At 41.2% G+C, this 17,011-nt stretch overlaps 1 protein-coding gene across 1 annotated transcript in view; it reads left to right on the top strand.

The window, feature by feature from the left end:
• stpg2 (sperm-tail PG-rich repeat containing 2) overlaps positions 1-16,693 on the top strand; it is a 147,230-nt gene extending 130,537 nt beyond the window's left edge. Inside the window, exon 14 of the mRNA XM_052461107.1 lies at positions 16,682-16,693. The gene's annotated coding sequence lies outside the window, so the exon portion shown is untranslated. The remainder of the gene's footprint in view (positions 1-16,681) is intronic.
• The last annotated feature ends 318 nt before the right edge of the window (positions 16,694-17,011 follow it).

Here is a 17,011-nt window from a genome sequence, read left to right as displayed (position 1 = left end):
GTAAACGGTGCTCAGACTGTTTGTAAATGGTGCTCAGACTGTTTGTAAATGGTGCTCAGACTGTATGTAAACGGTGCTCAGACTGTTTGTAAATGGTGCTCAGACTGTATGTAAACGGTGCTCAGACTGTATGTAAATGGTGCTCAGACTGTATGTAAACGGTGCTCAGACTGTTTGTAAATGGTGCTCAGACTGTATGTAAATGGTGCTCAGACTGTATGTAAATGGTGCTCAGACTGTTTGTAAATGGTGCTCAGACTGTATGTCAACGGTGCTCAGACTGTTTGTAAATGGTGCTCAGACTGTTTGTAAATGGTGCTCAGACTGTATGTCAACGGTGCTCAGACTGTATGTAAATGGTGCTCAGACTGTATGTAAATGGTGCTCAGACTGTTTGTAAATGGTGCTCAGACTGTATGTCAACGGTGCTCAGACTGTATGTAAATGGTGCTCAGACTGTATGTAAATGGTGCTCAGACTGTTTGTAAATGGTGCTCAGACTGTATGTAAACGGTGCTCAGACTGTATGTCAACGGTGCTCAGACTGTATGTAAATGGTGCTCAGACTGTATGTCAACGGTGCTCAGACTGTTTGTAAACGGTGCTCAGACTGTTTGTAAATGGTGCTCAGACTGTATGTAAATGGTGCTCAGACTGTTTGTCAACGGTGCTCAGACTGTTTGTAAATGGTGCTCAGACTGTTTGTAAATGGTGCTCAGACTGTATGTAAATGGTGCTCAGACTGTATGTCAACGGTGCTCAGACTGTTTGTAAATGGTGCTCAGACTGTTTGTAAATGGTGCTCAGACTGTATGTCAACGGTGCTCAGACTGTTTGTAAATGGTGCTCAGACTGTATGTAAATGGTGCTCAGACTGTATGTAAATGGTGCTCAGACTGTATGTAAACGGTGCTCAGACTGTATGTAAATGGTGCTCAGACTGTTTGTAAATGGTGCTCAGACTGTTTGTAAACGGTGCTCAGACTGTTTGTAAATGGTGCTCAGACTGTTTGTAAATGGTGCTCAGACTGTTTGTAAACGGTGCTCAGACTGTTTGTAAATGGTGCTCAGACTGTTTGTAAAATGGTGCTCAGACTGTATGTAAATGATGCTCAGACTGTAAATGCCTTATAAATGGTTTATAATGGACCCTTAAAATAAAGTGTTACTGAAATAAATAAATAAACAAACCTTTCGTAGTGACATTGGAGACTGATTGGTAGCACAACGTGTTTTCTTACATTCTGACTTTAATATCAGATCTGTGGCCTTGAAAACAGAATAATGGTTTTGTAACGGCGTTCTTCGTTTGTGGAAAGAGAGTCGGACCGAAATGCAGCGTAGTGGTTACTCATGACTTTAATAGAAAAAGTGACACATGAAATAACGATACAAAATACAAAACAACAAACGGAACGTGAACTATCTGGTGAAACTACACAGAGACAGGAACAATCACCCACGAAATACAAAGCGAAACCAGGCTACCTAAATACGGTTCCCAATCAGAGACAACGAGAATCACCTGACTCTGATTGAGAACCGCCTCAGGCAGCCAAGCCTATACAACACCCCTACTCAGCCGCAATCCCAATAATACAAAAACCCCAATACGAAATACAACAACATAAACCCATGTCACACCCTGGCCTGACCAAATAATTAAAGAAAACACAAAATACTAAGACCAAGGCTTGACAGGTTTACATGTTGAAAATATGAAGTAGAGTGTATGTTTGACACAGATATCTATTTTAGGGATAGATGTTTTCTCTATATGTGGGAAAATGCATCCTCTCCAGTCTGGACATGCATTTTGACTCTGCTTTGAAAACGAGATCTTCAAATAGCCACTTTTCTCATCATCACTGACTGTGCAGCCATGCAGATGTGTAATCTTCAGGCCTGTCCTGCTGACCCCCCTTTATACTGTAGGCCTGTTTCACCACATACGTTTCCTAAATTCTATGTTGTATGTTTATACCCGCTCATTAGATGCAGCAGTAAGTTTCTGGCCGTTGAGTAAAGAGGAGAAATACGCTTGGCTTTTTGCAAAAAAAGGCCTTGAAATTAAAATGAAATGAAAGCACTGCACAGACGTATAAAATATGTAACACTTGCCTCCAGAGTGGCACAGCGGTCTAAGGCACTGCATTACAGTGCTTGAGGCATCACTACAGACCCGTGTTCAATCCCAAGCTGTGTCACAACGGCGGCGCTATGGGAGGATTTGGTCGTTAAGTCGTTAAGGGAGGGTTTGGTCGGCCTGGTGGGCTTTACTTGGCTCATCGCGCTCTAGCGACTTCTTGTGGCAGGCCGGGCGCCTGCAGACGTGGGTCTCCGACACGTTTGTCTGCGGCTGGCTTCCCAGGTTAAGCGGGCGTGTTTTAAGAATCCCTGTTTTGGCGGGTCATGTTTCGGAGGACACAAGACTCAACCTTCGTCTCTCCCGAGCCCGTTGGGGAGTTGCAGCAATGAGACTGGATCACAATTGAATATTACGAAATTGGGGAGAAAATACAACAAACAAAATAAGACATTTAGCACTTTATTTAAACCTGACTGAACATCCCTACCAGCTTTTCCAGATTAATCTAGACAGTCATTGAAGACTCGACGGCTGAAAAAATCACTTAATGTTTCATTGAGTATTTAACCCTGCTTGAAAACAACACATTATCCAGGATTAAGGAATAAGTAAGAGGCATCATGTAAGGTATTCAACAATATTTATTGTATTTGTGCCAATAAGAGGCTGGGATCTCTCAAAGGGTTAATATAAGGCAAGCTGAAATCCTCTCTTGGAAAACAACATATTGCTTTATATTTTAATTGGGCTAGGTAATAGTCCTTGAAGGCCCTCTTCATTAGTCATCAAGGCAAGCTGTTGAAACTGATCTCTGCACGAATGTCTTCCTGGCCAGGTGCCCGTTCCTTTTACTTCTCTCGGGGAGAAAAAAACTGAAGGACTGTTTCCCTCCTTAACTTTGTGGGAAGTTCAAGAAGAAAACTTTGAGTGTGGTCCTTTCCTCCGTTTCAAACGGAGTACATGCTGCACACTTTCCTCTGTGCATCTTGTGTTTTGCTACAACATTATACTGTATTTTACATTCACAATTGGATTATTTTGATAATATTCAGTTGATAAATAAAAGAGGATTATCTTTGAACGTAATTTTACTTTCCTCATATTAAACAGAAACTCAATTAGTCCCTCAGTTTCACATTGTAAATGAGAGGCCCACACTAACTGAGATTTTCTCTGAAAATTACATCAAAGATTCTAAGAGATGGAAGGGAAAGCCAAGTGGAGAATCCGTGAGCAAAGAATCAGAGTGCTGTCTGGGTTGGGCGTGTATCATATCCTGCTGACCTATCAATCAACATCTGTTTACCTTCTTGCCATGGTGACGATGTGATTGCTGTGTGAGGTAATTATCAGTGAAGAGTGCTAGGATGTAGCCTGTCACCGGAGGAGGCATGCAGGGGATTCTGAAGCCTCCATCTGCCGCCATCATAACTCAGAAGCCTAGAGATAGAAGCTCCTCCATTTTTCATGATTTTATTCAATTTTGGTCTCTGTGTGTAATGGGGCTCCTCAATCGTGGATCACTAGCGGGCGGAGGGTGGAGGAGGACCCAAGAGTATTAATCAGAGGAGAGCGAGCGTACGGCCGGATGGTCCATGGTACTACATCATCCTGTGGAGGGAAAGAGGATGCTGAGAGTATATCGCTACTGTGGTGACTAAAGATCTGTTTGGTGGTATGATGCTACTGTACTGTACAAGACCAGGCCATGGGATGTACAATACGGCATAGGTGTCCAATGTGTGGATTGCGGGTTTGATTCCTGCTGGGGCCACTGCTGCCACTCATAAGAAGAATGGGGAAAATGGTGCTGCAATGTATAGCTGCCGGATTACGATCTCCTGATCAATTCTGCTATTTTGTGTGTTTTTTGCGCTATTCGTAATTTTTTTTTGTACATCATTTTTATGCCATCGTTTCCTATGACTGAAAAGAGCTTCTGGACATCAGAACAGCGATCACTAACCTCCAATTTGGATGAAGATTTCTACTTCAATGAGTTGACAGGGCAGGACATACTGCTGACCCCGGACCAGGCCCCGATCCCCGACACTCGGAACAGGAAGAGAAGGCGTAAGAGACGCTGACGTCCGGGCACCCTGACCAAACGACGTCAGCAAGTAAAGAATACATCTCTACCGTCCCTTCTATTGGTGAACATGCGATCGCTGGATAACAAACTGGCCCGTTTGAGACTGTCCTATCAACTGTAATCTCCCATGTTTCTCGGAGTCGTAGCTGAACAAGGACATGGATAATATACAGAGCCGTCAGAAAGTCACAACCCCTTGACTTTTCCACATTGTGTAGTGTTACAGCCTGCATTTAAAATTGGCCCACAATAACCTATCATGTCAGTGGAATTATGTTTTTACAAATGTTTATAAATTCATTAAAAATAAAAAGCTGAAATGTCTTGATTCAATAAGTATTCAACCCCTTTGTTATGGCAAGCCTAAATAAGTTCAGGGGTACGTACACATGTGCTTAAGTCTCATAATAAGTTGCATGGGACTCACCTTGTGTGCAATAATAGTGGTTAACATGATTTTTGAATGACTTCCTCATCTCTGTACCCCACACATAAAATGATCTGTTCAGTCTCCCAGTGAATTTCAAACACAGATTCAACCAGTGAAGCTGGTTGAGAGAATACCAAGAGTGTGCAAAGCTGTCATCAACGCAAAGGGTGGGTATATGAAGAATCTCAAATATAAATTATATTTTAATTTGTTTAACACTTGTTTGGTTACTACATGATTCCATATGTGTTATTTCATAGTTATGATGTCTTCACTATTATTCTACAATGTAGATAATAGTAAAAATGAAGAAAAACCCTTGAATGAATCGCTGTTCTTAAACTTTTAACCGGTCGTGTACATTTTTTCAACAACAGGTTATGGACAATAATATCAAAGGCTGCACTGAAATCTTACTGTACAGCTTACACAATCTTCTTATTATCAATTTCTTTCAACCAATCATTAGTCATTTGTGTCAGTGTAATAAATGTTGAGTGCCCTTCTCTGTAAGCATGCTGAAAGTCTGTTGTTAATTTGTATACAGAGAAATAGCACTGTATCTGGTCAAGCACATTGCTTTCCAACAGCTTGCTAAGAGCTGGCAGAATGCTGATAGGTCGGCTGTTAGAACCAGTATAGGCCGATTTACCATTCTTGGATAGCGTAATAACTTTGGCTTCCCTCCAGACCTGAGGACAAACACTTTCCTCTAGGCTCAGATTAAAGATATGACAACTATAGAGTTAACTATAGAGTTAGCTACAGTACCATCCTCAGCAGCTTTTCATCTGCACAAGTTGTCGATGCCAGGAGCTTTATCATTATTGATCGATCATTTTTCCACCTCTCCCACACTAACTTTACAAAATTCAAACTCACATTGATTTTCTTTCACTATTTGTTTTTTTATGCATGAATATGATGGTTTGTTGTTGGCATTCTTGCCTAAGTTTGCCCACTTCAAAAATTGAGTTAAATTTGCCTTTTAGGTCGTAAATTAATTTATTATTTTCAACCACACTTTAAATAATTGATATTGGCTTCATAATACAGTTATATAAAACAGTATTCTTCTTTTTGTTGAGTTTAGTGACATAATTTCTCAATTTGCAGTAAGTCAGCCAATCAGATGTACAGCCAGACTAATTAGTCACACCATTTGCCCCATTTCTTTCAAACATACCATTTTTTCAATTCCTCATCAATCCATGGAGCATTAACAGTTCTAACAGTCAGTCTCTATCAGGTGCATGTTTATCAATAATTGGAAGAAGCAATTTCATAAATTCATCAAGTGCAGCGTCTGGATGCTCCTTATTAATCACATCAGAACAACAAATATTTTTTACATTATCCACATAACAGTCACAACTAAATCTCTTATACACTGTATTAGGCCCAGCTTTTGGAACCTTGGCTTTCCTGGATATAGCCACTATGTGGGGATCACTGCATCCAATGGGTACGGATACAGCTTTAGAACAAACTTTGACTGTATTAGTAAAAATGTGATCAATGCATGTGGACCACAACACTTGACATGAGATCTTCTCTAAGCATGACAGGGATATGTTTTAACAACATCTGATGCCTAATCTCTAATTTTAAACAAGTCTCGAGGTTCTGAGTTAGACTACCTCATAATAAGCTGTAGATCAAACTATTTACCAAGAGAGTTTTCATCTATATTTTTCATAGCTGTCTATTTACGACCACAAACTAGTGCTGGCATTAAGACTGCACTCAACCAGCTGTATAAGGCCATAAGCAAACAAGAAAATGCTCATCCAGAAGCGACACTCCTAGTGGCCAGGGATTTTAATGCAGGAAAACTGAAATCTGTTTTACCTCATTTCTAGAAGCATGTTACTTGTGCAACTAAAGGAGACACTCTCTTTTCCCCTCTATTTGGCAAATCTGACCATAACTCTAGCCTGATGAGTCCTGCTCATAAACAAAAACTCAAACAGGAAGTACCAGTGAGTTTACCACATCAGTCACCGGCTTCATTAATACAGTAAGTGCATCCACGATGTCATCCTCACAAATACATATCCCAACCAGAAGCCATGGTTTACAAGCGACATTCGCACTGAACTAAAATCTAGAGCTGCTGCTTTCAAGGTGTGGGACACTAATGCGGAGGCTTATAATAAATACCGCTACAACCTCCGACGAGCCTTTATACAGGAAAATAATCAATACAAGACTAAGATTCAATCCTACTACGCCGGCTCTGATGCTCATCAGATGTGGCAGGACTTGCAAACTACCACTGGTTACAAAGAGAAACACAGCCGAGAGCTGCCAAGTGAATCAAGCTAAATGCCTTCTATGCTTGCTTCAAGGTAAGCAACATTGAACCATGCATTAGAGCACCAGCTGTTCCAGATGACTGTGATCACACTCTCCATAGCCAATGTGAGTAAGACCTTGACAAGGCTGTGTAACATTTATGGATTACCAGGACGTGTACTCAGAGCATTCGCTGACAAGCCGGCAAGTGTTTTTACTGTCATTTTCAACCTCTCCCTGACCCAGTCTCTAATACCTACATGTTTCAAGCAGACCACCATAGTACCTGTGCAAAGAACACCAAGGTAATCTGTTTAAATTACTATCGCCCCATAGCACTCCCATTTGTAGCCATCAAATGCTTCAAAGGGCTAGGCATAGCTTACAGTACATCAACACCATCATCCCAGGGCACGATGGTGTTGAATGCTGAGCTGTAGTCCATGAACAACGTTCTCACATAGGTGTTCCTCATGTCCGGGTGGGAGAGGGCAGTGTGGAGTGCAATAAAGATACTGTCATCTGTGGATCTGTTGGGGTGCTATGCAAATTGGAGTGGTTGATGGTGGTGATGTGAGCCATGAGCGCTACGGGGTGATAGTCATTTAGGCAGGTTACCTTGTTCAAGAACAAGGAAAACAAAGGTAAATGTATGCATAGAGGGGAGAGAGCATGTGTTCCCTGGGATGGTGAGGAACAGGTAAGAAATCAATTGGAGCAGATGTGTGTGTGCGTGTGTGCGTTTGTGCGTGCATGTGTTCGAGTGCACGGCTGGGATAATGTGCCTCTGTGTGGTGGGAGTGCCGACTGTCGTCTCCAATGAGCTGTTGTGATGTGTCATGTGAATATGGACTGTCTCTCATCTTTATCTGCTGTCAGAGTAGCAGACAGCTCTTGTCAGAAGTCTGCTGGGCAGGAGAAGGAAACGAGGCATCTCAATTAGGAGGACAGCCTTTCTGACAGTCATTTTCATTTCACACCTCCAACCAAATAAAGTTGACCCACAACATACACATTGCTGTAATTGTAACATTGTAATTTGTGTGATTTAAGCATGATTTGTTAATTAGGAAATCATTTAGGGAAACTTCAAACCTTCCCTCTCTGCGAGTGATGTCGTTGGTCATTGGCCACATCTTCAGAAAGCTTGAAAGCTTTAGAGATTTTGGAGATTTTTCTGAATGTGTTTTAATATTTAAAGTCAGTCTTTATTTTCAGGTTGCCTGTGTGGCGTTGCATTATTCAGTGAGAGAGATTGAGGAAAAATGAAGGGAGAGAGATAACGAGAGAGAGAGGGAGAGGGAAAGAGACAGAGAGAGAGATGCAGAGCGAGAGAGGCAGAGAAAGAGGAGAGAGAGAGATTATTCTGTCTGTGGATGTGGTTCCCACGTGGAAGCAGGCCTTCCTTAGCAGTGACAGGGACATCTTTATCCTCCAGTGTCAGCTTAGTATTTTTAGTATTTTATTAGGATCCCCATTAGCTGTTGCCAAGGCAGCACTTACTCTTCCTGGGGTCCACACAGAAATAGAACATCACATCATACAAATCCATATTTCTCCACCACTACATCACAATTTTACAATATTACATTACTAAGAATAATATGTGTGTGTGTTAAGCTTACCTTATGCTTCCCAGACGAAACAGTTTGCACGTATATTCTGACAAAATTGTTTGCTGTTTTTGTTTGTTTTGGTTTTGGTGTTCGGCAGAGGTTTTCTCCGGCTGTTCGAACACACCCATTGTTTTCTTGAGGCAAGTTCGGTAGCTTGAAGTCTAATCCCTTCGTCGATAATTGGTCAACAGTACTACTCCTAGTAGGAGTGGGAACATAAGTGTTTTTGTTGTCATTCAATGAGAGACAAATAGTTTTCATGCACATTTTTTTCCTTAGATGTAAAATAGCCCAACTAAGACCTCTACAAAAACTTCAAAATGAATTACATTTCTTGATTTATCTTAGAATAATTCTGACTATTCTGAGAAAGTGTTTCTGGCTATGTTGTTGCTACAGTGGCTCTAGATGGACAAACAGCTATATTGCCACTTTGTCTAGTTTTTCAAGTAGAGGTCTTTAGGGAGTATAAGTGCACAGATCACTTCTCCTAGCCTAGTTCTGCTAGGAGCAAACCGAGCCTATGTGCCTTGAGGTGTTGTTTTATATATTTTTTAAAATCAGATTGTATTGCTAGCTTGAGTTACCTGAAGAGGAAGAGACCCCTGGTGGCATGTCTTGTGTGGTATGTATAGGTGTCTGAGCTGTGTGTTAACTTGAGTTACCTGAAGAGGGAGAGAGGTCCATGTAGTCATGGCTCTACAGTATATAGTACTCTGTGTTTCCTAGCCTCTGTTCTGGACTTGGCCCGAGGACCGTGAAAAGACCCCTGGTGGCATGTCTTGTGTGGTATGTATAGGTGTCTGAGCTGTGTGTTAACTTGAGTTACCTGAAGAGGGAGAGAGGTCCATGTAGTCATGGCTCTACAGTATATAGTACTCTGTGTTTCCTAGCCTCTGTTCTGGACTTGGCCCGAGGACCGTGAAGAGACCCCTGGTGGCATGTCTTGTGTGGTATGTATAGGTGTCTGAGCTGTGTGTTAACTTGAGTTACCTGAAGAGGGAGAGAGGTCCATGTAGTCATGGCTCTACAGTATATAGTACTCTGTGTTTCCTAGCCTCTGTTCTGGACTTGGCCCGAGGACCGTGAAGAGACCCCTGGTGGCATGTCTTGTGTGGTATGTATAGGTGTCTGAGCTGTGTATTAACTTGAGTTACCTGAAGAGGGAGAGAGGTCCATGTAGTCATGGCTCTACAGTATATAGTACTCTGTGTTTCCTAGCCTCTGTTCTGGACTTGGCCCGAGGACCGTGAAGAGACCCCTGGTGGCATGTCTTGTGTGGTATGTATAGGTGTCTGAGCTGTGTGTTAACTTGAGTTACCTGAAGAGGGAGAGAGGTCCATGTAGTCATGGCTCTACAGTATATAGTACTCTGTGTTTCCTAGCCTCTGTTCTGGACTTGGCCCGAGGACCGTGAAGAGACCCCTGGTGGCATGTCTTGTGTGGTATGTATAGGTGTCTGAGCTGTGTGTTAACTTGAGTTACCTGAAGAGGGAGAGAGGTCCATGTAGTCATGGCTCTACAGTATATAGTACTCTGTGTTTCCTAGCCTCTGTTCTGGACTTGGCCCCAGGACCGTGAAGAGACCCCTGGTGGCATGTCTTGTGTGGTATGTATAGGTGTCTGAGCCGTGTGTTAACTGATTGATACGACATGTTTGTTATTTTTCTCTCACAAAGACAAGTATTGATGCAGTTAATCTCTCCGCTACTTTGAGCCATGGGAGACTGACGTGCATGTTGTTGATGATGCGCTCCATGTACATTTAAGGGCCACACGCGTGCTGCTCTGTGATTTGCCCGTGTCCTTCTTTGCAGCACTAATAGTATAAAACTAGGGCATGTAGGATTTGTTTGGTCGATTGTGATGTCACGAAAGAGCAGCGCTTTATCATGAACAGACTTCTCCCCATCTTAGCAACAGTTGAATCAATATGTTTTGACCATGTCAGTTTACAATCCATGGTTACAACAAGCAGTTCACTCTCCTCAACTTGTTCAATCGCTGCATTATTCATCAGTAGATTTAGATGAGGTTTCGTGTTTAGAAAATGTTTTTTTCCAAAATATAAAGCTTTTCAATTTGTATATATTTAGGACTAGTTTATTACTAGCCACCCATTCTAAAACGAACTGCTCTATGTTGCTGAGGTAGCTGACATGTACAGTGCATTTGGAAAGTATTCAGACCCCTTCACTTGTATCACATTTTGTTGAATTGCAGCGTAATTTTTAAAAGGATTACATAGTTTCCCCCCCTAATCAATCTACACATACCGTGAACATTATATAAAGTAGCATTGTTTAAAGTATATCGCCAGTCACTTTAAACAATGCCACTTTATATAATGTTTACATACCCTACATTACTCATCTCATATGTATATACTGTACTCTATGCCATCTACTGCATCTTGCCTATGCTGTTCGGCCATCGCTCATCCATATATTTACATGTACATATTCTTATTAATTCCTTTACACTTGTGTGTATAAGGTAGTTGTTGTGAAATTGTTAGATTACTTGTTAGATATTACTGCATGGTCGGAACTAGAAGCACAAGCATTTTGCTACACTCACATTACCATCTGCTAACCATGTGTAGGTGACCAATAAAACTGGATTTTATTTGATTTGAATATCCCCTAATGGTAAATTAAAAAACATTGGATTTTTTTAGATTATTTTGTAAGAAATAAAAAATAAAATACTGAAATATCACATTTACATAAGTAAATTACTAAATAATAAAATCACTTAAGTTAGTCAGTGTGCAACAGACGATAAAGACATGAGTACTTTGTTGAAGCTCCTTTGGCAGCGGTTACAGCCTTGAGTCTTCTTGGGTATGACACTACAAGCTTGGCACACCTGTATTTGGGGAGTTTCTCCCATTCTTCACTGCAGATTCTCTCATGATCTGTCAGGTTGGATGGGGAGCGTTGCTGCACAGCTATTTTCAGGTCTCTCCAGAGATGTTCGATCAGATTCAAGTCTGAGCTCTGGCTGGGCCACTCACGGACATTCAGAGACTGGTCCCAAAGCCACTCCTGCGTAGTCTTGGCTGTGTGCTTAGGGTAATGGTCCTGTTGGAAGGTAAACCTTCGCCCCAGTCTGAGGTCCTGAGCGCTCTGGAAACGGTTTTCATCAAGGATCTCTCTGTACTTTGCTCAGTTCATCTTTCCCTCGATCCTGACTAGTTTCCAAGTCCCTGCTGCTGAAAAACACCAGCATGATGCTGCCACCACAATGCTTCACCGAAGGGATGATGTCAGGTTTCCTCCGGATGTAACACTTGGCATTCAGCACAGAGAATCTTGTTTCTCAAGGCGACTTTTGGCAAACTCTTTTATTGAGGAGTGGCTTCTGTTTGGCCACTCTACCATAAAGGCCTGATTGGTGCAGTGCTGCGGAGATGGTTGTCCTTCTTGAAGGTTCTCCCTTCTCCACAGAGGAACTCTGGAGCTCTGTCAGAGTGACCATCAGGTTCTCGGTCACCTCCCTGATCAAGGCCCTTCTCCCCGATTGCTCAGTTTGTCAAGGCGGCCAGCTCTAGGAAGACTCTGACAGAGTGGTGGTTCCAAACTTCTTCCATTTAAGAATTGTGTTCTTGGGGACCTTCAATGCTGCAGAAATATTTTCGTACCCTTCCTCAGATCTGTGCCTTGACACATTCCTGTCTCTGAGCTCTACAGACAATTCCTTCGACCTCATGGCTTGGTTTTTCTTCTGACATGCACTGTCAACTGTGGGACCTTACAGTTGAAGTCGAAAGTCTACATACACCTTAACCAAATTCATTTAACGTCAGTTTTTCACAATTCCTGACATTTAATCAGAGTAAAAAATCCCTGTCTTAGGTCAGTTAGGATCACCACTTTATTTTAAGAATGCGAAATATCAGAATGATAGTAGAGAGAATTATTTTTTTCTGCTTTTATTTCTTTCACCACATTCCCAGTGGGCCTTTAAATTGTTTAACTTGGGTCAAACGTTTTGGATAGCCTTCCTCAAGCTTCCCACAATAAGTTGGATACATTTTGGCCCATTCCTCCTGACAGAGCTGATGTTACTAAGTCAGGCTTGTAGGCCTCCTTGCTCTCACACACTTTTTCAGTTCTGCCCACATATTTTCTATAGGATGAGGTCAGGGCTTTGTGATGGCCACTCCAATACCTTGACTTTGTTGTCCTTAACTTCTTTGGGACTGGGGGGCATTATTGAGTAGCTTGGATAAAAAGGTGCCCAGAGTAAACTGCCTGCTACTCAGGCCTAAAAGCTACAATATGCATATAATGTCGATAGAAAACACTCTGAAGTTTCTAAAACTGTTTGAATGATGTCTGTGAGTATATCAGAACTCATATGGCAGGCAAAAATCCAACCAGGAAGTGGGAAATCTGAGGTTTGTAGTTTTTCAAGTCATTGCCTATCGAATATACAGTGTCTATGGGGTCATATTGCACTTCCTAAGGCTTCCACTAGATGCCAACAGTCAATAGATGTCAATAGAACCTTGTTTTAGGCTTCTACTGTGAAGGGGGGGGGGAATGAGAGCTGATTGAGTCAGGTGTCTGGCAGAGTGCCATGAGCTCAGTCTCGCACGCTCCCGTGAGAGTTAGCTGCGTTCCATTGCATTTCTACAGACAAAGGAATTCTCCAGTTGAAACATTATTGAAGATTTATGATAAAAACATACTAAAGATTGATTCTATACTTCGTTTGACATGTTTCTTTTGCCTGGACTTGCCCGCGCCTCCTGAGTTTGGATTTGTTTACTAAATGCTCGAACAAAAAGTAGGTATTTGGACATAAACGATGGACTTCATTGAACAAAACAAACATTTATTGTGGAACTGGGATTCCTGGGAGTGCATTCTGATGATCATCAAAGATAAGTGAATATTTCTAATGCTATTTCTGACTTCTGTTGACTCAGCAACATGGCGGGTATCTGCATGGCTTGTTTTCGTGTCTGAGCGTCGTACTCAGATTATTGCATGGTTTGCTTTTTAAAAAATCTGACACAGTGGTTGCATTAAGGAGAAGTGGATCTAAAATTCCATGCATAACACTTGTATCTTTTAGCAATGTTTATTATGAATATTTCTGCAAATTGATGTGGCTCTCTGCAAAATCACCGGATGTTTTGGAACTACTGAACATAACGCGCCAATGTAAACTGAGATTTTGGGATATAAATATGAACTTTATTGAACAAAACATACATGTATTGTGTAACATGAAGTCCTATGAGTGCCATCTGATGAAGATCATCAAAGGTTAGTGATTCATTTTATCTCTACTTCTGCTTTTTGTGATTCCTCTCTTTGGCTGGAAAATGGCTGTGTTTTTCTGTGACTAACATAATCGTTTGGTGTGCTTTCGTCGTAAAGCGTTTTTGAAATAGGACACTGTGGCTGGATTTACAACAAGTTTATCTTTAAAATGGTGTAAAATACTTGTATTTTTGAGGAATTTTAAATATGGGATTTCTGTTGTTTTGAATTTGGCGCCCTGCAATTTCACTGGCTGTTGGCGAGGTGGGATGCTACCGTACCACATATCCCAGAGAGGTTTTAAGCAATTTTGTCACAACTTTGGAAGTATGCTTGGGGTCATTGTCCATTTGGAACCAAGCTTTAACTTCCGAATGATGTCTTGAGATGTTGCTTCAATATATCCACATCATTTTCATTCCCTCATGATGCCATCTATTTTGTGAAGTGCACCAGACCCTCCTGCAGCAAAGCACCCCCACAATATGATTCTGCCATCCCGTGCTTCACGGTTGGGATGGTGTTCTTCGGCTTGCAAGCATCCCCTTTTTCCTCCAAACATAAGGATGGTCATTATGGCCAAACAGTGCTATTTTTGTTTCATCAGACCAGAGGACATTTCTCCAAAAAGTAAGATCTTTGTCCCCATGTGCAGTTGCAAACCGTAGTCTGGCTTTTTTATGGCAGTATTGGAGCAGTGGCTTCTTCCTTGCTGAGTGGCATTTCTGGTTATTTCGATATAGGACTCGTCTTACTGTGGATATAGATACTTTTGTACCTGTTTCAGCATCTTCACAAGGTCCTTTGTTGTTGTTCTGATTACTTTTGATTTCCCCATGATGTCCAGCAAAGAGCCACTGAGTTTGAAGGTAGGCCTTGAAATACTTCCACAGGTACACCTCCAATTGACTCAAATTATGTCAATTAGCCTATTAGAAGCTTCTAACGCCATGATATCATTTTCTGGAATTCTCAAAGCTTTTTAAAGGCACAGTCAACTTAGTATATGTAAACTTCTGACCCACTGGAATTGTGATACAGTGAATTATAAGTGAAATAATCTGTCTGTAAACAATTGTTGGAAAAATGACTTGTGTCATGCGCAAAGTAGATGTCCTAACCGACTTGCCAAAACTATAGTTTGTTGGGGAGTGGTTTAAAAACGAGTTATAATGACTCCAACCTAAGTGTATGTAAACTTCCGACTTCAACTGTAGGTGTGTTCCTCACTAAATCATGTCCAATAATTTTGAATTTACCGTGGACTCCAATCAAGTTGTAGAAACATCTCAAGGATGATGGAAACAGGATGCACCTGAGCTCAATTTTGTGTCTCATAGTAAATGGTCTGAATACTTATGTAAATAAGTTATATCTGGTTTTTAAAAAGCAGTTTTTGCTGTATCATTATGAGGTATTGTGTGTAGATTTATGAGGAATAACATTCATTTAATCAATTTTGGAATAAAGCTGAAATGTAAGAAAATGTGGGAAAAGCGAAGGGGTCTGAATACTTTCCAAATGCACTGTAGACACATAGGCTTTAATCAAAGATAGTGGTTGGTCTTTAGTACAAATAGAAAAGAGTAACGGGCCAAGACAGCTGCCTTGAGTTATACCACACTCTACATGGTTTATGTTAAAGAGGCTTCCATTAAAAAAAAACTCTGTGTTCTGTTAGATAGCTGTCAATCCAAAAACCAAATCAAATTGTATTGGTCACGTACACAGTTTAGCAGGTGTTTTTGCAGGTGCAGCGAAATGCTTATGTTTCATAGTTCCTATCAATCAATGCAGTAAATGTCAACAAGGACAAAATAATCCAAAATGTGAAAATAATAAAAGATGTTGTACAGCAGTAGATATATAAATGGTACGTAAACATCAGTGTTCAATGACTATGTATATTTATTTATTTATTTATTTATTTCACCTTCATTTAACCAGGTAGGAAAGTTGAGAACAAGTTCTCATTTACAATTGCGACCTGGCCAAGATAAAGCAAAGCAGTTCGACAGATACAACGACACAGAGTTACACATGGAGTAAAACAAACATACAGTCAATAATATTGGGCAGCAGTCCCTAAGGTACAGGAAACAGCACCAAAATACGGCAGAGGATGCGAAGCCATATCACATGAGTTTTGTCAGCAACAGATTAAGATGAATAAAGATGCACTGAAGTTTAACATAACAAGCGCAACATATTTACCCAGCAATGCCACGCACCACCACAACAGCTGTTTCCAACGCAACACACCAGATTTAGCATCAGAGCAGGCACACAGAGCGGGCACCAAGTGGACCTGAATGCACTGAGGATGTTAATGTTAGATTTATTCAGTATTGATGAAATAGGTCTATTTATTCCAATAGATTGTCTCCTTCCTCTACTTCCTTCAAAATAATGTGATTAGACTTCACTCATGCCTGAAAGTATCTTGCTTTTACACCTCAGAATAGTCCGTGCTAACATTCTTCAAATAAAATAAAATCTAATTGTATTTGTCACATGCACCGAATAGGTGTAGACCTTACCTTGAAATGCTTCCTTACAAGCCCTTAACCAACAATGCAGTTCAAGAAATAGAGTTAAGAAAATATTTACTAAATAAACTAAAGTAAAAAATAAATACATATATTAATAAAAAAGTAACACAAGAAAATTACATAACAATAATGAGGCTAAATACAGGGGGTACCAGTACCGAGTCAATGTGTGGGGGTACAGGTTAGTCAAGGCAATTTTTAAAGTGCGTAGATAATAAACAGTGAGTAGCAGCAGTGTAAAAACAAAGGGAGGAGGGGGGGTCAATGTAAATAGCTGGTGGCCATTTGATTAAAAGTTTTATGGTTTAGGGGTAGGAGCTGTTAGGGAGCTTTTTGGTCCAAGACTTGGTGCTCCGGTACCGCTTGCCATGCGTTAGCAGAGAGAACAGTCTATGACTTGGGTGACTGGAATCTTTGACACATTTTTGGACCTTCCTCTGACACCGCCTAGTACATAGGTCCTGGATGTCAGGGAGCTTGGCCCCAGTCATGTACTGGGCTGTACACACTACCCTCCGTTGCGCCTTATGGTCAGATGCTGAGCAGTTGCCATACCAGGCAGTGATGCAACCAGTCAGGATGCTCTCGATGGTGCAGCTGTAGAACTTTTTGAGGATCTGGGGACCCATGACAAATCTTTTCAGTCTTCTGAGGT

Source organism: Oncorhynchus keta, chromosome 14 (assembly GCF_023373465.1).
Source record: "Oncorhynchus keta strain PuntledgeMale-10-30-2019 chromosome 14, Oket_V2, whole genome shotgun sequence".
In the NCBI taxonomy this organism is placed as follows: Eukaryota; Metazoa; Chordata; class Actinopteri; order Salmoniformes; family Salmonidae; genus Oncorhynchus; species Oncorhynchus keta.
Note: the sequence above shows the minus strand (reverse complement) of the source record. Positions and strands in the feature narration are given on the sequence as shown.